Below are 23,027 nucleotides of genomic sequence, written 5' to 3'. Positions count from 1 at the left end.
CTAATATATTAGACAGGGTCAAGTAAATTGTCTAAATGGGTGTTTTGGATCCTAGTAAATGCCCCAGGTTTCACTAAATTTTCAAGACAAATTATGTTAAGAATATATTAATGTTAAAATTCTAGATTTTAGCTTGACTGAATAATTCATTTGTCTTAATGGTTTCTCTTCACCAAATTATCTGAGACTTATATTCATTTAGTATGTAACAAACACCTTTCTAAAATATTAAATATAAGGAAACATAATTTTGAAACACACTCACTTAAAATAGTCTAAAATCAAACATTTCAAACTCAGATTATAAGGAAAATTCTATTAGATAACGGATCATTTCAAGGCTTTCATACAATATTTATTTTTAAATGCAAAAAATCAAACAGTTTCTCTTTAAAGCAAAATCAATTTCTTTCAGCATCCAAAATATCATTATATCCACATTTGATAACAAATCCAGTAAGTAAAGAGTGAAAACGAAAGCAGTGGTAGTTGAAGTAGAACGAAACTGTAAGCAAACTTTACCTGTAAAGTTGAAGAGTCCAAATTCTATAAGATGATTTTAATTTTTCCCTAAGCAGTATCTATAATCCGAGGGTTGAGAATTGATTAATGATTATATTTAGTCAATAAAAAAAGACTATCAGACGGCTATAATCGAGTGTCCAAAGATCTAAGGAGAGAGGCCCAACAGCTGACTGGCGAGGTCACACGTTGTCTCGGTAAACCCCACTCTAGAGTTGACCAAATCAAACTCCATCCACACGTTCTGCTGATGATGATGCCCAATCACGTAAGCTTCGATTCCCAACAAATCAGAGTTTCCAAAAGTGAAGCAATAAACCCAATCACTCCCCTTCCTCGCCCTATACAACAGCCTCTCCCCGGAAACCTTCATCTCCGCTCCCTCAAACACCAGCGTCACTGCCGGAACCGCCGCCAAACTCGCTGGTGCGTGGTAGCACAAGTCCATCGCCCCCTCAAACACAAACTCCGGGTCCTCGATTCGGGTCAGCACCCCCTTTGTTTGCTCCAAGAACTCATCTTTCAATGCTGAATAAACCGACCCAAGAAGAAACGTGAACTGGGTACCCGAATCCACCATCGTCTGCCCCGCCCCGGTGTGGTCGGGCAAGAAAACCGACTTCGGAAGTTGCAGAAGTTTCTCCGCAACCTTGATCCCCTGGAGCTGGACCGTATACGCCACGCGGTCAAAGTACGGCAACGAGGTAGTTGCCGTCACTAAAGGTGTATATTTCAGCGGCCCCAGCCACGGCGCGGCGGCGGCTCCCCCACCTAGAAGGAGGACTCCGGAGGCGTCCTTCCCGGAGATACAGTACGAGAATTGGGGGAGCGCCATTTGGGTCACCAGCGAGAGAGAGCCTCGGTTCATGCCCATGAGACCTGTGGTTTTGGAATCCTCGTCGGCGTCGGAGGTGTACCCGGCGGAGTCCATGCAGCCGAACAAGGTTCCCGGTTGTGCTGCGCCGCCGATGGAGAAGGTTTCTGCGGCGAGGGTGCCCTCGACGGAGGAGGAGTCGGCGTAGGAGACGATGACGTGGCAGAGTTCGTTGGGGTCGCAGGAAGCGGGTAGGATAAGATCACGAGTACGAGAGTTGCATATGGATGAATTGCATGAAGCTGTGGTGTAGGAGGATGAGAGCAAAGGGTTGAAGGTTGAGTTTAGGTTGGGGAGTTGTTTGCAGTGGAGCCAGGAGAGTTCACTGCCAGTGTCGAGGACCATGGTAACGTTCTGTGGGGGTGAGCCTACGGTTAGTGAGACAGTCAGTGTTACATTATGCTGGAAAGAGAGCTTACGTGAGGGTGTTTGTGTCTGTGTTTGTGTTTTTAGAGGCAGTAGGAGTGTCTTTTGTGTTTTTGAAGAAGAGACAGATGTTTGGATTTGCAGGAGAAGGAAGAGGAGAGGGAGAGGAAGAAAAAGAGAAGACTTGGAAGAGGCCATGAATGGAGAATATTGATATTCAGGTTTGTGTTGGTTGGTGGATTGAGAATATTGATTCAGGTTTGGTTTGCATCTGATGAGTTGTTGAGTTGGAACTTTCAGCTGAAATTAAATGGGAAGACAGAGAGAGAGAGAAAGATTGGATTGTCCTGTTAGACAGTCTCCCTGTGAAGGTGTGGTGGAGCTCTCCAAAGATTCTCCTGTATAGCTGTATCAGACCATAATTCCTGTCGTTACGTTCACTGGAAAATGAATGTCGTGTTTGCTGTTATTAAAATACCTAAAACTACTCACAATTTCTACCTTTTTTAACAACAAAAGAGTCGTTAGTATGCAACCATTAAAGTGTTCATATGAAGTAGTTCACTGCTTCAGACTGTTAATTATTTAATTACTCTCTGCCTTCATTAATCTATGATACTGATAGTCTACCCATCTCACTTTAGGTTTAAATAAATTTTAGATTATTCATATATACTCAATTTCTTTTAAGTATCTTGAAAATATTCTTTTATTTACATATATTTAATAAAATTAAACTTTTTTTAAGTTACCTATATATGTCTGTTTTATTAGCCACCTATCTTCTAAATGGATCATGTGATTTTATTTATAATAAATCTCTAAGAGAATCATAACTTACTTCACCACTCATTTGATTGTTGTGAGATTAGGTTTCACAAAGTAGAGATATTATAGCACAATATTAGTTATCTTACAATTTACACTCAAATGAACTTAACATTCATAAAGATTTACTCATGTTGTACTGCGTAAGCCTTTAAGATATCATAGGAACTATTCTTTTAATAATATGTTGACAATCACATATTAAGATGCAAAAACATAAAAAAGTTCATATAGGAAAAGATAGGTGAGTGACTTTGAAAACGAAGAGAATGAATCTTAACTTATGTAATGACACCTTCGTCTGAAAGTTGCAAGAAACAGGAGTCAAAGATCTGCAAACCAATGGTCCAACATTCAAAATCGAGGAAAGTAAAATAAAGTTCCTATATATATATATATATATATATATATATATATATATATATATATATATATATATATATATAATAAATACAAAAATAAATAAATAAAACAGACGGTATCAAGAACTCGAACCTCCTTATTATAGAAGCTGAGGAGGCAGTAAACTAAATTGACAGAAAAATTAGTTGAATAGTACATAGTCGAAATGAGGTCCACAATCTTTATTATCCACTTTAAAAGTAAACAAAGAGCATAATATATTCTGAAAATGAGATAACTAAGTAACTTATATTGTCTTTTGGAATTTAAAATGTGTAAAAAGACGTGACATTTAACTTGATTGTAAACTGTACATGTGAATATATTGATGAGATTGAAGTGCGAAGTTGTATTTTGTCTTTGAACTTTGCTTCAAATTTTTGAGAAAAAAGAAAAACCATTAAAATAATATGTTAGAGTCAATACACTGTTCAAAATGAAAAATGTTTTTTGACAACTTTTTTTTACAATACTATAATTAATCCATTTTAAATATATATACTAATAAAATAATGATATAAAATTTATTATCAAAATATTGTTAGAAAAATTGTTAATTCATTCGAAATATTATTTGTTTGAAATTTGATGTTCTATTACAATTTATTCTTAAAAATAATTAAAAAAGTTAAAGAAGTAAATTGTATTTAAATTACTATAAACTTTGATTTCTAATTAATATGAAACTATTATTATACCAAAGAAGAGTTACTTATCTTATGGTCAAGGTTAACCGTATGTTTTTTTCGTTAGATTATAGCATGCATGTTATAAAACGTTTCTTAGTTTTTTAGACATCTTATCTTGTTTGTCCGATGCATAATCATAGAGATAGATACATATAATGTGCTTGAACACAAGGTTAATTTCAAGGTTGTCCAAAGGAAAAAAAGAAAAAAAAGGGATAGGCATTAGGCAATGTATATGCTACCGACACTTTCTTTAGAAAAAGGAGCTCAGGAAGCCAAAAAGCACAGACAAAAAGTGCAGTGTTGTAGGAAAACCCGGAAGTGCCAAGAAAGAAAAACAAAAACTACTCTTACTCTTGAACAGTATTTATGAAATACTCTTGAAGAGTATATATGAGATGAAGTGTATCGGGGTGGATAAAATTAATTGAAACGTACTGAATTGTTAAAAATTATATTGAGATAAACAATAGTTAATTAGATCTAAACTGAAAATTAGTTTAATTGAACTAAACTATTTTTTTCTATCAAACTGAATTGAATTATTATTTAAATTTTTTTTTAAAAGTAAAAGTTAACTAAGTAGATAAGAAATATTTGTTCTTATTTAAGAATATAAATTATCTTACAAATAACAAAATTAAAAAGTTGAAAAAAGTTTAATTAAATAAAAAACTAAGACGAAACAAGTTGAACCATATGTCAAAACAGGTTGAGATTAAAATTCAGTCGAATTCAGTTGGGATAGCAAGTTGAAACTTAGTCGAGTAGTTAACAATATAGAAGTTTCATATAACACAGTTAATTCATAATTTAAGTTTTTATTATTGATAACTTAAGTTTTTATTACAGATAATGAATAAAGAGTATAATTAAGTTTTTACTATAGATAATTCATTTTTTTATTCAATATAATGTAATTAATTCATAATTCACTATAATTTAATTAGTTTTGTTCATCTCTGATGTGAACTATTCCTTATCGATTGATTCACTAACATTGCTATTAGAGAATACTTGAAATTTTGCCACACGCTAATATTAATTGATGATTTGATTAGTCAGAGCAGCCAAGTTGATTCCATGCTGTGCATTATGAATCACTTAATCAAATCGAATACGAAACTTTCCAACTTGATGTAGATTTTGATTTTGATTGGCAAAGTAAACAGTGTCTTGCTTGTTTAGCACTACTATAATTATGATTATAATTTACTGTTAATTTGATGTTGTTAAAAACTTTAATTTTTACCAGCTTATCGTTGCTGCTATTTACTGAGTAATTGAGATAGGATGTTGTAAATAGCGATAGGCAAAAAGCCATAACCATGTCATTTAACTTTGACACGCAATATGTTACTTAATGAGAGTTTGAAATCTTATTTAATAATTGATTAGTAAAGTCAAGTTTATAATAAATGAGATTACACCACCAAACTAACAATAATATAGGGACATTCACACAGGTAATTTATCATATAGTCATTACAACAATTTAGTGGGAATAGCGATCCTTAAAGTCATAAGAATCGGCTCGAAGGTTGGGGTTTTGAAGTTTGTAATATAATTATATATATCTTATTTTTATTGTAAGTCTGTTACTTATAATTCACAAAAACAAAAGTGTTATCTCTTTTATAGGTGTAGTAAATTAAAAAAAAATAAGTATTGTTTTTTAAGAGATTTGTGTGTATTTAACTTATGTGTAATCTTACTAATTAATTTGGAAAGAACGTAAATATTGATTCATACAAATTTTGCAAATTATAATGCTAATTTCAAAGCATTCAAAACTAATAAATGAAGTTTATATTATTCAATTAGCTAAAGATTAACTAGGGTTGAATTTCATGAATTCAATGCAATGACTAATATATGTGTAACATAATTCAAACCTTCACACCACAAGTTCAATATAAAGGTAAATTCTAGATTTATATATGAAAATATTAATCTCTTAATTTTTTTATTCAAGAATTGTATTAAAAATAAGTGTTTAAAATGATTAAGAGATAATTCTAAAAAACTTCTTTCAATTTTCTTCAAGCTTCTGTTTCTCTACAAAAATTTTCAACAAAATGTTATTCCAAAAAAGTTTAAAACCTAAATTTTTCATGAAATAAACAAAATTACTGTTTTGTCACGACTGATTTGCAGGTGAGATTGCCACGACTGATTTGCAAGAGTGAGGGTGAGACTCATCTTCACTCGAGTGACAAGATTTGAGAGAAAAGTTAACTCGATCTAAACACAATTACTGTTTTGTCCTCAATGCTTTTTCACCTTTTCACTATACTGTATATACATAACTATTGTTTTATTTATCAATATTAATTTTTTAATTTAAAATAATTATTCACGTTTCACTATAATATATTATACACTAACTGTAATTTAAATTAAAATTATTTTTATATACAAAAATAAAATAATAATCTTTTTTTTCTATCATTTAAAACACCTTTTTTAATTTATTAATCCATCACGTCACTCACTAATTTTTTATAAACTTTTCCATCATTTTCCTTTATTTCTTATTACCATTCCTTTAATCCAAACAATCACAATTTCACCTCTATTTCTCTTCAAATCCCAAAACAATTCTAAAATAAGCACCTATGCTTTATTTTCATCTGCAGGCATACATGAGGTGTATAATCCATTGTGCCCTATGCATATGCTCAATCATTCTTGTTATTTAATGCAATTAACTTCTACGTCCATAAAAAGTTTATTAAAATTGAAATTACAAAATTAAGCTATTCCTTACACCGATTCAAAGATTGAAGTGTATTATTTTATTAGAAATTAATTGTATTTCATAAATATTTGCAAATTAACTATATTTCATAAGGACATACATTAGTCAATATGCCGCAAGTATTGTATTTTAAAATGATCTTAAATTTTTTAATCTATTTGCTTATTCTGATATCAATGATTTTTATTTTTCCCTTTTGAAATAATATTGATAAATTAAATTAAAGTTATATAGAAATATAAAATTATGAAAAATTTAGTTATTTTTTAAATTTGTGTCTTTCGATGGAACATTATTATCAATAAAATAAATTTAAAATAGTTTTTAATTTTATAAATTAATATATTTAAATTTTAATTAATACTCATTTCTATTAAATTAAACAAAGATGTTTTTGTAATTTATAAATTTAATTTTTTTCCTATTACATCAATCAAACTTACTAATATTTTTTTAAAAAAAGAATTCAGGAAATGAGAGACCTAATATAAAAAAAAGAAAAGAAAAATGACAACAATAACTTTAGAAAGAAAAAAAAAATTAAAGGAAACAAAGTTATAAATAGGCTAAGTTACAAGGATCAAAAGTGAAAGGTTAGAAAACACGTTTACGTGTGTTTTTAATGCTTTTGAATGCTGCTGTTTGTATTAATCAAGCCTACTGTATCATATTAATAGTATTAATCTACGATTAGTGATGAATAATGAGATAAATTTGAGTGGTTCTGGGTATCCAATAATGAACAAACAATGAAGAATGTGACTTGTGAGTGGAGACTGTATATGATATAACATAGCCCTTGCCAATCGGCTTTAACATCAGACATGACAATGCTGTCCAGTGTATAACATTAACAAAAGTGATTGTCATTGTTGTCAATACAGACCATTTCACATTTATTAGAAATAATTAGATATAATATAAGATGAATTTATATATGTAAACTTAACTTTATAATCAATTTTGTAAAATTAAATTAAATTTAAAGTCTATTTCTTCACACAAATTTAATTCTTTCTTTCTTTCTTAACGATGGACCTGGCACCTAGTTAGGGTTCTATTGCATCAAAAACAATATATGCCTTTTTATAGAAATGGATGCAATGTGAACGAGAAAACATTTAATCCTACCCAAATCTTCAATTCACTTTGAGGGGGACCTCTGTTACATTATTTCCATAGTTGGCTTAAAGTAATAGCTGGAAACAATTGCTGGGGCACTTTCTTACAATGTATCTGATCCTTTTGAGGTAAAATTAAATAATGTGTTAGGATTTTAATGTTTAAAAATTATCTTAATTATTTTGGACAATAAAACTCTATCCTCATTACTTTAAACACTTTGTAGCTTTGATAATAAGAGAGATATTGATATTATCCAGATTTTGAACGTAAATATAGGTGATAAGATCTTAATAATAGTTTGATTGCTATTTTGTTTGGAAAGAGATTCTTTATATTGTAAGAGGAAAATTCACTTTAGAAAAACTAATTTTATTTATAGATCAATATGTACTTGAACATTTGTTTTATTAAAATAATATTTACATGATGAGTATAATTAATAATTCTCGATATAATATGTGAAAATAATCTAAATAAATGTAGGTTTTAAGGGTTTCATAATAATAAAAAATTTAAAGAAAAAAACTTTATTAAACCGTGTTATTTAATATATTTATTAGACCATATTTTTTTTCTCATTAAAAATATATTTTAATTCAATTTAGCCTTTAATTATCCAAATATTTCGTTGAGTTTAATACCGTTTTACCATTAAAATTCTTCTACACAGTTCTCCGTCCAAAACCGAAAATTTTACCATTTTAATGTAATTTCTTATAAAAATTATCATAATGAATAAAATGTAAAAAGTTTATAAAATTGAGTAAAGTGTGCTTAAGAAATACGACTATACTGTATTGTACAAATATAATTTCAACTTTTTACTTGGCATAATATAAAGTCATATATTTAATATACACTAGATCATTTTATATAATTTTATTGAATATTGGTCTTCAAAACAATATAATAATAATGCTAATTAAAAAACAAAATTTTAAAAAAAATATATATTTAAATTTCAAAATTTAAAATATTTTTAATATTAATAGATTATGTATACATATACATAAAAACTTGAACTGGAAAAAATTGAGGGACAGCCATCTCTTTTCTGTCAATGTCTCGTAATATGAAAAGGGGAAGAAGTTCTGGGACGTGGAAACAGATGTTCAATGCAAAACCAATTTCTATAAATAACTACAAAACAAGCTCAATTCGGTATGTTTCTTTCACATTTTGAGTTGTCCTCCATCACATTATTGCTACAATATTTATAACCCTTTTGTCTTTCCCTACAATTATTCAAAACTTCCTTTGCAGAAGGATCAACGCTTTGAAAACACACATATATAGCGAACACTTTTGGAAGATAAACCCATCACCTCATTTACTCAATCTGCTTCTCATAAATAATAAGCACACTTTCTTCCTTGTTCATCTCTAGCTGTCAACAACAAAAGTAAACAAAACAAAAAATAAAACTTTAGGTTTTTTCAGCCATTGATTAGTTTCCTTACAGCTACATAAGATTAAGATGGGACCATCCAAGCAATCAAGCTTCAAATGGAACTGATCCTTCTGGTCTTTTGCTTTCAAATTGTGCATATGGGTGTAGCTACTGAATCAAATTCAAAGTTCAGAAGCTACCTACTTTGAGATTTTATGAGCCACGCGTTTGGTATTGAATAGTTAGTAGACTTTTGTTTCTCTTATCTGTTGAAAAGGAAGAACAGATTCTTCTCTTTTATTAGTGATAGAAATTTGTTGATACATTCTTTTTTCTCGTCTAATCTTCTGTGGTGTGCCATCATAGGCAGAGTTTGAGTCCCCGTTGTTGATTGAACCAGAAATTTGAATTTGAATCACCAAATTCATTCATATTATTATGGTGGCTGCAAATTCCCGGTGGAAAGCAGATACCAGTTTTATTCACTACATTGATGGTGTTATTCTATTTCCAAACTAGGAAAAGGAAATAGTATTAAATTTTGGACTGATAGGTATACGTGAAACATGCTCGAGGCTAAATGCCAATTCAACTAAAAGCAAGCAATAATTAGAGAGATAGTAGTTTACCTAATGACTACTAAAAGGAATAAGGGGAAACTTTCTTTTAAGATGAATTTTGTGAAGTGAATTAGGAAAAAGAGAGATGAAAATGAGGATATTTGAATAAGAGAAAGATGGTAAGAGATGAAATAATTTGAAATCAAAGTTTATGAAAATTAAAGTGATTTAATGAGTTTGATAAATTAAAATAAAATTAAACGATAAAAATAAAATTTTATTATTGATTATAAAAATTTTAAACTAAAATGAAATATAAATTATATTATAATAAAATGAGAATTATTATTTAAAGTTAAAAAATTAAAATTGATGAGATTATATTAAATTAAAGTGGCATTTACAAAAATATGTTGAGATAAATTTTTATATATATATATATATATATATATATAATATATATATATATATATATATATATATATATATATGGATAATGATACTTTGACAATATTTTTATGACAACATTTTAACAATATCTACGTGTCATTCTGTGATTGGTTCATATTATTGTTTATGATTATTATTATTGATTCTGGAGTAATTTTGGACAAATTACAGAATGACACGTAGATGATGTTAAAATGTTGTCAAAAAAATATTGTCAAAATATTATTATCATATATATATATATATATATATATATATATATATATATATATATATATATATATATATATATTTCCATAGGTATGAATACTATGATGCACGTACTCGTCTCGTTAACATGGGGGTATAAGGTCATGTTCTTTTGAGTGGATTTGAGAGAGTGGATTTGTGGGGATTTGAGAGGATTTAAAGATAAATTTTTTTGTCGTTTATTTGAGTGAATTTGGAGATAAATGAGAGTAAATTTGGAAATAAAATTTGTGAGAATTAGTATAGAATTGTATTGACGTGACAAATTAAAAAAAATTATTTTCAAATTCACTCTCATTTATCTCCAAATTCACTCAAATAAACGACAAAAAAATTTATCTTCAAATCCTCTCAAATCCCCTCAAAAGAACAATGCCTAAAAGAATATTTGTATCCATTACTCAAGGATATCCATTTATAATATTTATTTCCTATAGATTGCAAATTTTATTTGTGGATACTCATAGTTATGAGTTTTTTTAAGATCCTTACTTGAAAGAGATAGTTGGGAATTGAAGTATGATTTTAGATGAGAATATTGACGTCATTTGTGTGAATAGAAACTCTCATAACTCTCGATTGAAGATTTGTTTTAGTATATTCAATAATCTTACAAGTTATTATTTAAAGAGAAAATCATAAGAGAGGTTTTAGATTCTAAAATGCAAATGCGATAGACTTAAACAATGTTATCTTAACGGCCACTTATACTAGTAAAAGAAATAAAAGATAATTCAAATAGATTTCAGATTAGGTTGAAAAGGAAATAAAAAATAATTGAAACAGATTTCTGATTAGGTTGGAGATCGAGTATCTCAGTATCACAAATAATTCATGGTTGTAGTAGGTTACATGACATGTAGAGGTATATCACGAGTCCATGCCTTATAGCTTTGGAGTAGTGGGGTAGGGTACAAACATCCTTAAATCCGGGAGATAGTCAGGATTGCTACGTAGTTAGGGCGAGATAATTGTGAATAAATTATTATGTATTAAGCTTTAACACAAGGAGAAAGGTGGTGAAGTAAGGAAGGTTAGATAGACGATAGAGGGAAGTGATTTGACAGTTTGGTAACCCATATGCCATCACAAATTCAATTTTTTCTCTCTAATTATTTATGTAATGTTTTTCAATTTTGGCTAATGTGTAATATTATGTTATCTGTAGCAGTATTGCCGTCGATTTTGAAAGATTATTTCAAGTGGCTGAAGAAACACTTCACTTTGCACATTCTGTACATGTTTCTTACAACTTCTATTCCAAAGACTAAATTCTGCAAAAGTGACTGAAGAATCTCTCAGATAGTATGTCACCTTTGAGTTTGGATCCTCTCTCACTAGAATTCATCTCACCAAATCCAACTGAGCTCTGAACAACGAAAATATTATTCATCTCACTACTTTTTGTATTGGTCAACCTCTAGATGATTCCAGTCTCTGCGGCTGACTACATCCAATGAGTTAAATATCAAATATGAATTATGATGTTGTATGATTTGTTGGTAGAAGAAGTAACATAGAAAGAAAATAAAAAAATCAGAGAAAAGTTTAACTGAGATAAAAAAAATGTACATAATTGAAAGATAAAGTTAAATATATTTTTATTCTCTCACATATTTGAGTTTAGTTTTTTTTTCAAAGTTTACTTTATTTTCATTTTTCTTCTTAATAAAATTGTAATTTTTAGTTACTAATGACATTAATTTTTTTCTAACGTGACTAACAGTATACCACAGTTAATTCTAATTTTGTTTCTGACTGTAATTAAAACTAAAAGAAAAAACATTAAATTGGAGAGTGAAAACTAGAATCTTTTTATTCTCGTTCAAGGGTTCATTTTCTGGGAACATTCTTTTCTTCTCCATCCTCAACTAGTTATGGCTAACTCCAGGTCCAACAATGGAGTATGTGTATGTTGGTATGTCTATATGTGCAATAAATTTGAGAAAAAAAAAATGGAAAAGAAAATTATTTAAAGAAACTCCGCGCCGAGAACATTCCAGAACTCTTGTTGAAAAGAATTGAAGCAACATATTTAATAGCTGCTTGTTCCAATGATATCTGTAGATGATATTTTGGAAATATTGGAATGTCTTTCTTTCTTCTCCTGTTGATGGTTTTGGACCTTATATCATCATTTGTGAATGGTTTACACTTTAATAATAATTGAGTTAACATTCACAGCAATTGTACTTAAAATTGTTGGCAGCAAGGCAAAAATAATTATTGAGATATGACAACAATTGCTCGCAGGAAGGATGTGCATTTTAGAGTCACTCATTAGACAGGCATTATAGTTTCAGATGTACTACTTTTGGTCATTGATTAGTATTTTGCTAGTTTAGAGTTTTCAAAGGTAAAAGGTAAATGTTGAATGGTATAAATAAAAGCTTATAAAAGAGAAGTGATTGATGAAAGAGGTAGAGTAGAGAAAAGTAGTAATGGAAAGTAAGCAGATGCAGGATAAAATAGGTTAGTTTGTGTTGTCCTCTGAAATTAAATGATTTTTTTTCCTTGACTGGTTGATGCGAATTCTGCTCAGTGTGACTTACCAACCTTCTGACAAACTGCTCCTAAAATCTATATACTGAATTAAAACAATTCAATGTATTATGATTTGATCTTTATGCGGACAGCTTCATTCAGGTCCTTATTTTCTTAGCTGAGCAACTCATCTTCATTTCAGACGAAACATTGAAAAGTATAATCTATTGTGCCCTGTATGAAAGATCATTTGCAGAAAATGCCTTCCTCTTAAATGCCATTAGTCTTCGGACTCCATCTATGTATTTAGAAGGCATGGCGTTTAGGAATGAAAGACCTTTTTGCGGTGGCAGTCTTGGGCAAAGAATCAGTAATGAAGACCTTTTTCCGCCACAAGTTGATCTTTATGAGCGGTGTATAAAACATAGGGTATGACCAGTGGAAAAAGAAAGAATCACAAAAATGTATTATATTACTAATTACTAATATAACTCTAAATTTTTTGTGGCAACATATATCGCCCAAAAAAATGGTGATGGGCAAAATTTGTAGTTGTATTTTTGTGGTTTGATTGAGGAAAAGCCCGTCAAATTTGTAGAGTGTGTAAAAGTTAAAAATGAATGAATTTTCCTTTACTATAATATTTAAATTTATCATATGCATTTGGGATTGATTCCACTGAAGACAAGATGGATGTTCGGAGTCGTGTAGTTCGCTGATGAGGTTTTGCTGGTTGATGCTATCGTGGATTTAGAAGCGAGGAGGACATAGTGTGAAATAGGGTGAAGGCGGTGCAGTTTTGTCGACCGTGGCGTGGCGTTGGCGTCGGCGTTGGGTAGAGGTGACACAGTTGTTTGACTTCGTGCTGGTCATGGCTGGTTGAAGATGGAAAATAAAAGAGTGTTCTTAGAAGATAAACCCATCAAGAAAGAAGAAAAGGGATTTTGATCATACACTTTAATTTTTTTTTTTTAATTTTAATCACAGACAGAAACAAAATTAGAATAGTGGCCACACAATTAGCCAGTTAGGAAAAAATTAATGTCATTAGTTATCAACTAAAAATTGAAGGTTCATGAAAGAGAATAATGAAAATGAAATAAAGTTTAAAAAATGGATTAAACTCAAAAATGTTTTATAGTTAAAGACTAAAAAATATTTAACATTGTTATTATTATTATTATTTTAATATCAAAATATTTTTTTTTATATGTTATAAAATTATTTGTATAGTTTTTTTTAAATAGAATAGTTTATTCAATTAGTGTTAAATTAATTCCACTTACATAGATTAACTTAATATAGGTTGAACTAAAAAAGTATTTCATTTATATTTTGGTGAGTTATAAATTTTGTAATCGACTCAACTCAAAATAAATTGGTGGATTAGTTCATTTAGGAAAGTTTTGTCTTGGTAATTTATTTTATATATTTACTGTAGTAACAAAAGTATATTGACTTAATTCCTTTTTTTATAATATTGAAACTAAAGTAATTACCTAATTATCTAAATTTTATTATAAAGATAATGGCTGAAAATTCGAAAACAGATAAATTGAATATTCAAATATTCAAATGTTATTGAGTAACATTATAATATTTAAAATATCAATTGTGATCAAACATAATTAGGAGTGATAAATAATTATAAAAAACTTGCAAAAAAAATGATAAAAATACTAATATGGAATTGTTGTTGGTGGGTTACGAGTTAAATTCACCTTCAATTCGACTCGAACTCGTTTAGCTTGTGAGTTAAGTGAGTCTCGCTCAATTCAATCCACATTTAAAAAAATTGAAATTTTCCTAATACAACTCAACTTGAATTCATGGTGAGTCGGATTGACTTATTGGTTATAAATATAATTATGTGATATACAAGATGAAGTTTGATTGATGATATTCAACAAGTGGAACTTTGTATTTAGGACAAACTAGATTATTATATTTAAATACATTTCATTAAGTTGTTTAAAGTCTTTTAAATATATTTTTTATTTTGTTAATAAAAGGAAAATTTTGTCAGTAATTTGAGTTTACCGACAGATTATTGAAGGTTAAAATTTCGTTGGTAAAATGATCGTTTATAAACTTTACAAACTGATCACATGTTATCAACGAATTCTCACCTTGATAAAATTCTTATGTAAATATCATGATTTTCACTAGTAGAAAAATCCATTTTTAACTCGTGATATATGCCCCGGTTTTGTAAAAACCGAAGCATTAAAGACACGGTGGCAGTTTAGAAATTAAAATGAAGTTATATGCTTCAGTTATACAAACAACCGAGGCATAAAAAATTTACGACACCGGTTAATGAAGGACCGAGGCATAAAGATCTGATACTGCTTCGGGTTAATGTAGGACCGAGGCACAAGGATGCACGTTTTCCAGTTACGGCCTCGGTTAATAAAAGAACCGAGGCGTAACGTGTTCACCTTTTCAGTTTTCAGGCAGAGACCCTTCATTTCCCACTTTTCATTTCACCTTTTCAGTTTTCAATTTCCCACTTTTCATTTCACCTTTTCACTTTCCCTCATCCCCTCCCTCCTCTCCTGCAACCCCTCCCTCCTCTCCCTCCTCTCTTGCAACACCTCCCATTCTCCAGTGCGGCGACAGTGCGGCGACGGTGCGGCGACAGTGCGGCGAGGCGAGACGATACCAGATCTGACGAGACGAGGCGGTGACGGTGACGACACGAGACGGTGCGACGAGGACAGATCTCGCGACGGTGCGGCCAGGCGAGAGCTCCGACTGCGCGACGAGGCGAGAGAGATCTCGACGGCGCGGCAAGGCGAGAGAGATCTCGAAGGCGCGGCACGGCGAGGGAGCTCGCGACGGTGCGGCGAGAGCCCGCGACGGCGCGGCGAGAGCCCGCGAAGGTGCGGCTGGAGCCCGCGACGGCGGCTGCAATGGAGGAACTGCGTTTTTTGCTTTTTGATTTTTGGTTTTTGTTTCTGTTTCTTTGCAGGTGGATAACGGATCTCTGATTTTTTGTTTGGTTTGGATCTCTGATTTTGGTTTGGATATCTGATTTTGGTGTTTGGATCTCCGTCTGCTCTCTGTGCTTCCTGTTCTTCATGTTTGAATGAAAAAAATTGCTCTCTCTGCTTCCTGTTCTTCATGTTTGTTTGGATGAAAAAAATTGCAGAAAATAGGAGAAAAGAGGAAGAAGTTTAACCATACAAAGAACAAACAAACGTAACAACACTGATCTCGGTTCAGAATAAAAAAATTAAACAACTTTACTGCCTCGGTTGTCTGTGAACCGAGTCAGAATCTGAAACCTTTTGATTCGGTTCAGAACCGAGTCAAAAAATCCATTCTTTTTACGTCGTTGGAATATGCACCGGTCCTAGAACCGGTGTCTATAAGCGAAAATGACCGAGGCGATATGTGCTTATTGCACTAGTGTTTGTCTATTTTTTTCCTTTTTCTCTTCTTACTCTTCTTCCCTTGTCCTCTTCCCTCTCCACCACCATCGTCATATGTGACTCCTCCTCCTCGTCTTCCTCTTCATCTTTATTTTCCTTTTCTTTCTCTTTTTTTTCTTTTTCTTTTTTTCATTGATCTGTTGGAAGTATGAGTCTAAATCTCACATTAGATAGAAATGAGAAAGTAAAGCACTATATAAAGAGATGAAAGACTCATTAACTCATTGTCTTAAAGTTTTGGATAGAGAGTGATGTCAATCCCTTATATGGTTTGACTCATATCTTATTGGTGTATGTATCTCCTCGGTGAACTCCCCCTTGATAGATCCAACATGATCTTTCTTTTAATATGTTAAAATTTCTCATTAGACTTGACAAAAAATTTTATTATTTATTTACCAACAAATTTACTTATGAAAAGAATTTGTTAATAATATAAATTACAAATTATCGATAAAATTTTTCAACAAATATTTTTATCATAATACAAATTATAGACAAAAATATTTGTTGATAATTTAAATTTTAATAACAAATTCATAATTAAAAAAATATTAATTAATAATTTAAATTATAAAATTAATATTTTGAGTTTATCGATAAATTTATTTCTGGCCATAAGTGTTGACAAAAATTCTTATCATGAAATAAAAATAAATTTGACAGTTAAATTTTAAATAAACAAAATAAAAATAGTACAGAACTCCCCTAAAAATTGTTTGGTCTGATATATCTACTTTACTTCTGCTAGTGTAATTAATGGTGATTAACCTTTCAGGCCTCTGAACAGCTTCATAATACTTTTGAACTCAATCTCAGTTACATTCAATATTAACCAAAGCAATTTGAGTTCATCCTCAAACAAGTGGTCTAGTACTCAACTTATGACATTTTTTAGCTTGACGTAGAGAACTACATTTGTATCCATAGTTCCTTATAAGTTTATTAGAAGATTTTGAAACTATTAATTTAAGGTTTTGTGACCTTTCTCTTATTCTGAACTTTAACAATTATGTCAAAATGACAATATCTTATCTCTTCAGATAATTCACTTGTATCTACAAATTGATTTGCTTCAGAACAGGAGTCCATGAGAAAGATAATTAAGGGAAGGAAGCGAAAACTAGAAAGCAATCAAAGATGGAACAGGTAAATGTTGCTTCTGAGCTCGAGAAGAAGTTTGGATTCCAATCAAAGATCTCAGGAAATTCTTGCTGATGTAAGGAAATTGCTCTTTTCAATTGCGGTAAGAAACCTTACATGGGTTAACAACAACCAAAGAGAATCAAGAACATTCACAAGACACTCATGAACAACATCAATTATTAGTCTGTTTAAGATTTTTTTCTAAATGATAATTGGATCTTTAACTTAGATATAAATTTAGATATTGTTATTGTTCTTAGATTTTCTAACTATGATGAAATTATTTTTATGTTTCTACTTTTATTTAATTATTTTCTACACATTATTTAATTTATTTTCTATAATATCCCTATTAATATAAAAACATGTGCACAGACTTACAATGACCAAGTTATTTACATATTATTTTAGTACGATATTATCAATGAATTTAATTAGTAGATAATTATTGACGGATAAGATCTATGGGTAAATCTATAGACAATGCTAGTTACAAGAAATTTACTTATGATTTTTTTTGTCGTAAATAATATGTAAATAAAGCATAATTATTTACAAATTTTGATTATAACCTACAATTTTGGTTATATGTAATTGTTTTTTTTTTTCTTGTAATGGAACCAAATCAATAATTCAACATCACATCCTTTGAGCTAGAATAGTTTCAATTCAGCTTTGATCAAAACATTTTAACACTATAAAATTTTTTTAAATAAAAGCTAATTTAAAAAATAAAATAATCAATCATTATATTTGATGTGGACGTCCTCGTCAATATTAATTAAGTTAACTAAAAATTATTGATATTTAAAACAATTTTTTAACATTAATAAAAAATTATAATTCATTTATAAATTAGATTCTAAATTAATTTCTAACGTTAATTACCAATATTTTAGAATCAATAATGATACCTGAAAGTTAGTTAGGAGAGGTTAGAGACCAAAAGATTCAAAATAAAAAGAAATTATATAAAGTCAAAAAGAAAACATTACAAATTTTAAAGGGTCACAAAAATATTGAAAAAAAAAAACAAGATTATATAAAAATTTAACACAAACATAAAAAATTTAAAAAATTCTTTAGTCAAAGTATTTAAAAATGTAAAATATATTTATATATGAAGATTTCAAAAAACATTAGAATAAATTATTTTAAAAAGAAATAAGTTGTGAAGTACGAATTGGAAAAAACAAAAAAGAAGTCTTACCTTAAAGACCACGATTTCTAAAACAATAAGATAAATAAATATAAAAATGTTAAAAATAAATAAATAAATAATTGAAAGAAAAATTTGTTAATAATAAGCATAACTTCTATAAAAAAAATAATAATAACAATAAATTGAAATCATATTTCTTAAAAGAAAACAAACAAGTTTTAATTTTAAAATGTATTTTAACTTTTAAGCTTAAAATACTAATTTAGTTCATATTTTTTTTTACTTTTGTCTATTCAGTGTTAATATTTAATTTAAATAAGGGTTAATTTTGTTTAACTTAATTTTTTTTCTAATATGTTTAAATAATTAAAGAACAAACAATGTATATAACGTCCATGATTTCAATTTTTTAATTTTTTTTTAATTTAGGAAAAGAAATTATGTGTCAAGTTAATATTGTATCACATGTCTCACATAATATAACAATGTCATGTGTTAGAATCCTTGACACGTGTTATTTTTAGTGTCAAATGTCACTATCTTAAATTCAGTTTGATCTCTTGTTATTTTTGTTTAATTTAGTTATTTTTTTAAATGGAACATAGGTAACTACATATTTCTCTATTCATTAATTATGAAAACGGTGTTAAAAAAAATTAATATCATGTTTAGAAAAAACGAAATAAGAACTGATTCCCACATTAATAAATTTGATAAAAATTGCAACTATTTAGTAAATGTTTTTTAGTCCTGAAACCATTCTACCTAGGGTCAAGCAACGAGTATGGTAATGAATGAGAAAATATTCTTTTAAACACATTTACATTTATTTGATATAATATTTTTCATTCTTTTATTATAAAAATTATGTTAAATAAGTATAAGTGTGTCAAACTCTCATTACCTTTAACATATTTCAATCACTCTAATTTAGGTCTATCTTTTATAAATTTATTAACAATAAGCGTTTATTCGACAAATAAGCAAAACAACAAAAAGTCATCTTAAATTATAATTTTATGATTATTTTCTAAGATGTCAATTTACTGCTATTACAAAAATAAAATAAAAGTATATACTTTAGACGATTAAAATACGACGTTTATAAATTTTTTTGTCTTCAAATATAGTGGACTCAAAAAGCAGCACAATAATATATCCTGGAAAAGCAGCATAATAATCTAATAGCACCATAATAATAATAGATTGAAAAATATTCATGAATACCTTGATTTTGTCTATATTTATTATATTTTTTTTATTTCTCTTTTCTAATTATATCACGTAATTTATAAATCTGTTATTTTTATTACTAGGTGTTAATATACATTTTTACTCTTCATGAATCTTTACTCTATGTGATGTCCTTATTGCTTTTATGAGTGATCATGCTATGTTTACCATGCAATGTGAAAAAGGTATGGGTTTCCCTGAGGGACACGAATATGAAAAAAAATCTGAGTATGCATGCATATGCTTACCATGCAGATTACCGGTTTCCAAAATTAAAAACAACTATAAGAACACGAATTTGAAAGACAAAAACACCGAAGCTAATCAAACTATACAAAGAACAAGTAAGAAAAGGTATGAACAACATGAAGGTGCTTGAAATCATTACAAACTACCACGAAGGTACCATTGAAATGCCCCCAAAAATATACAGCAAAATAAACGCAGAGGCTTTCTCCTTCCTTTCTCCAACCCCTCTGTAGATAGCTTCTCATATGATTCCCCATTCATTGCACTGCACCCTCCATTTTTACTCACACACAAATTCAACTTCCTTACCTCCCATGCCACAACATTGATGTTACATTACCTTACCATGGTCTGGTTCCACCGTTGACATCCATTGACCAAGATCTACGCGTAGAGGAAGAAGGACCCATGTTAGGACGCGAAGCCCTAACACTGGTACTCGTCGCGCTTCTCGAAGAACCAGAGCTAGAAGAACGTTGAGGCCCAACCCCACCACCTCTCAAGCAACTAAACAAACCGTTAAACATTCTTCTAAACGTGCCACCTCTTCTCCTCCCTCGAGACTCCGAAACCGACCATGAAATCCTTCTGGGTTCCCCCATAACAAGGTTGTTAAAGTTGAACCCACCATCCACTTCCGTGTACACAAGAGGAACGTTAACCTCTCTCTCACCCTCTCTTCTCCCCAACCTTCCCACTGCAAACCCTCCGCCCGGTAACCGCCAAATCGTCAACCCCACGTTGTTCTCTTCCTCCTCCTCCACACGCTCCAACCCCTCACGTTCGTTCTCAACAGGCAACTGTTTGCGGCACACAGGGCAGGAGTTCCGAATTGCGAGCCACGGTAAGATGCATTCTGGATGGTATAAGTGTTTGCATGGCATTTCTCTCGCTCTGGTGCAAAGCTCAAAAGGCTCCTTGCAGACCGCGCAATGTGACTCAGTCACCATATGGGACGCGTTTATCTCAATCTCCGGCATGGCATCCACGACAGCTTTAGACGCCGGCGCGTGGTGCTGGTCGTGCCTCCCAGACCCGGAGTTAGACTCCACGTTGGAAAGTTGGTCCATCACGCGGTCGAAGCCTGTTCCGAGGAGAAACTCTGACATCCTCGGAGGGAGTGGTCGGAGGCCCGTACCGGCGCCATCGTCGTAGAAAAGGTCGAAGCTGGAGCCACGCTCGTGCCTTGATCCCTCTCCGCGGAGCATGATAACCGGGTTGATCGGAGACGGGTCGCCGTTGGCGGTTCTGCAATGTTGATGGTGAGAGGAACGGGGAATTTGGTTGGAGTTACCGGAACGGTGGCCGATCATGTACATTGCAGCCGCGGCGGGGAACCTACGGCGGCGCGGTTCTGCATGGACGGGGCGACCGGAAGAATCGATCTCTTCGACGAATCCACTGTCACATTCTGGACACATGGGCATTTCCTGTCTCCATACTCTGACAAATTTGTTGCAGCGGAAACACCAATGGGAAGCCATTACGATCTACGCCTAGATACGAATTCACGGATACGGTGCGGTGTATATGATCCAAGAATTTAGGTCCCGAGAGGGGTATTAAAATGAGGGGAAAATATTGGAAGAGCAGAAGTTGTGCATGATCCTGGATTCTGTGAGACAGTGGTTTAGATTGAGGAAGAGAAGAGAAAATGAAAGGGTTATAGATTAGTGTCTGAGGGTGTGGCTTTGAAGGAGATTGCAGTTGCAGAAAAAACGACGTTGTTTTTTTGGCGTGTCGGCAACGTTGTTGGTTGCGCGACACGTCGTATTGAGCGTAGAATGAATGAATGAACAGTTTTAAGGTTTTTGAGTTACGCTGGTGCGAGATTACAGGGTCTTTCCTGTTTCTTGTTTCCTTTGCCGTTTTGTCTGAAAATAGGGAACGGAAGATTCTGTTACGGGTCTCAGCGCTTGAAGTTTGTCTTGAAAGGCTGTTTCTAAACTTCTTATTCCTTATAACTCATCAACTGCCTCGACCTGCACTTTTCCTTATTCAATTCTAACAAAACAGCCATGTTATTTTTTAGATGCAAAACCCGTTTTCATTAACCACATTTTTTATGGGTCTGTTTTTTGAATAAATCAAATTTATAATTCTTTTTATATTTAAAACTAGTTAATGAGTTTCACTAACCAAATCCTACAAGTACTGAATAAAATAATAATGAAGTTTTTTAAATTGGGATTACATTTAAAATCACAATAAGTATACATTTACACTTTTTAGTAGACGTTTTTATTTTTTTATTCTTTAATCGATATGCTAAACATACTCGTTAGTGTTTTCTTTACTTAATACTTTATTAATAAATTTAATTGATCTTATAGTAACTTTTTAAATGACATTAGGATTTGATTAAAATCCGCTTTTTCTCAGTGTTAAAATTTATATTTTTAAGTGAATACCAAAGTAAATTGTGTATTTACTTTTTTACTGAAAGCTTCAAGAGAACTTCTCCCTACACCACCAACCCCTTCTCCCTCACCTCCCTAGATTTTTTTATTTCCAAAAGTAGTCTTAAGTTAAAATTTTTTTTACTTTTACCATTTAGATTTTATTTTTTATTTTAAACCCTAATTCTACCCTCTTTTATTTGCACACCCACTACACCCCCACCCCCACTTCTCTCTCTCACGATCTCTTCTCCATTTCCGTTTTCTCCCTTCTTCTTCCTCCTCTTTCACTTTTGATTTTCGTTTTTATTTGTCATCCTCATTTCTTCTTCCTTTGCATTTTTGTTTCACTGCTTCCATTGCCCGTTGAGTGGTGGTGTGGACAAGCGTCCAGACATAAAAGGGGCTTTTTCGTTTCACTGCATTTTCGTTGTTTTCGTTAATTATAAAAGGGGCACACATACAAATGAAGAGGCACGGTGTAGGAGAGAAGAAATAAAGTGTGTCAGTGTTGTGTGCACCGTGTAGAAAAAGATTAAAAAGAGTGAGTAGAAGTGAGGAGTACCGTGTGAAGAAGAAAGAAAGTCTATGTGTGTGCTGTGAGAACCGTGAAGAACAAAACAAAGAGGAGGGTTATATTTTAAATTGTTGAGTATATATTTGCTGTAAGTTTGTCAGATTTCAGAGTGTTGTGCTTATGT

The 23,027-nt window shown here is 31.2% G+C and overlaps 2 pseudogenes; both read right to left on the bottom strand.

Moving 5' to 3' along the window:
- Window positions 1-407: 407 nt before the first annotated feature.
- LOC148200998 (aspartic proteinase PCS1 pseudogene) lies at window positions 408-2,373 on the bottom strand (annotated as a pseudogene).
- Window positions 2,374-20,210: 17,837 nt separating this feature from the next.
- LOC124820597 (putative E3 ubiquitin-protein ligase RHC2A pseudogene) lies at window positions 20,211-21,440 on the bottom strand (annotated as a pseudogene).
- Between the last annotated feature and the right edge of the window lie 1,587 nt (window positions 21,441-23,027).

This window comes from Vigna umbellata, chromosome 4 (genome assembly GCF_029865625.1).
Source record: "Vigna umbellata cultivar VRB3 chromosome 4, Vumbellata_1.0, whole genome shotgun sequence".
Classification (NCBI taxonomy): domain Eukaryota; kingdom Viridiplantae; phylum Streptophyta; class Magnoliopsida; order Fabales; family Fabaceae; genus Vigna; species Vigna umbellata.
The sequence above is the reverse complement of the archived record's forward strand: the minus strand, read 5'-3'. Positions and strand labels throughout refer to the sequence as shown.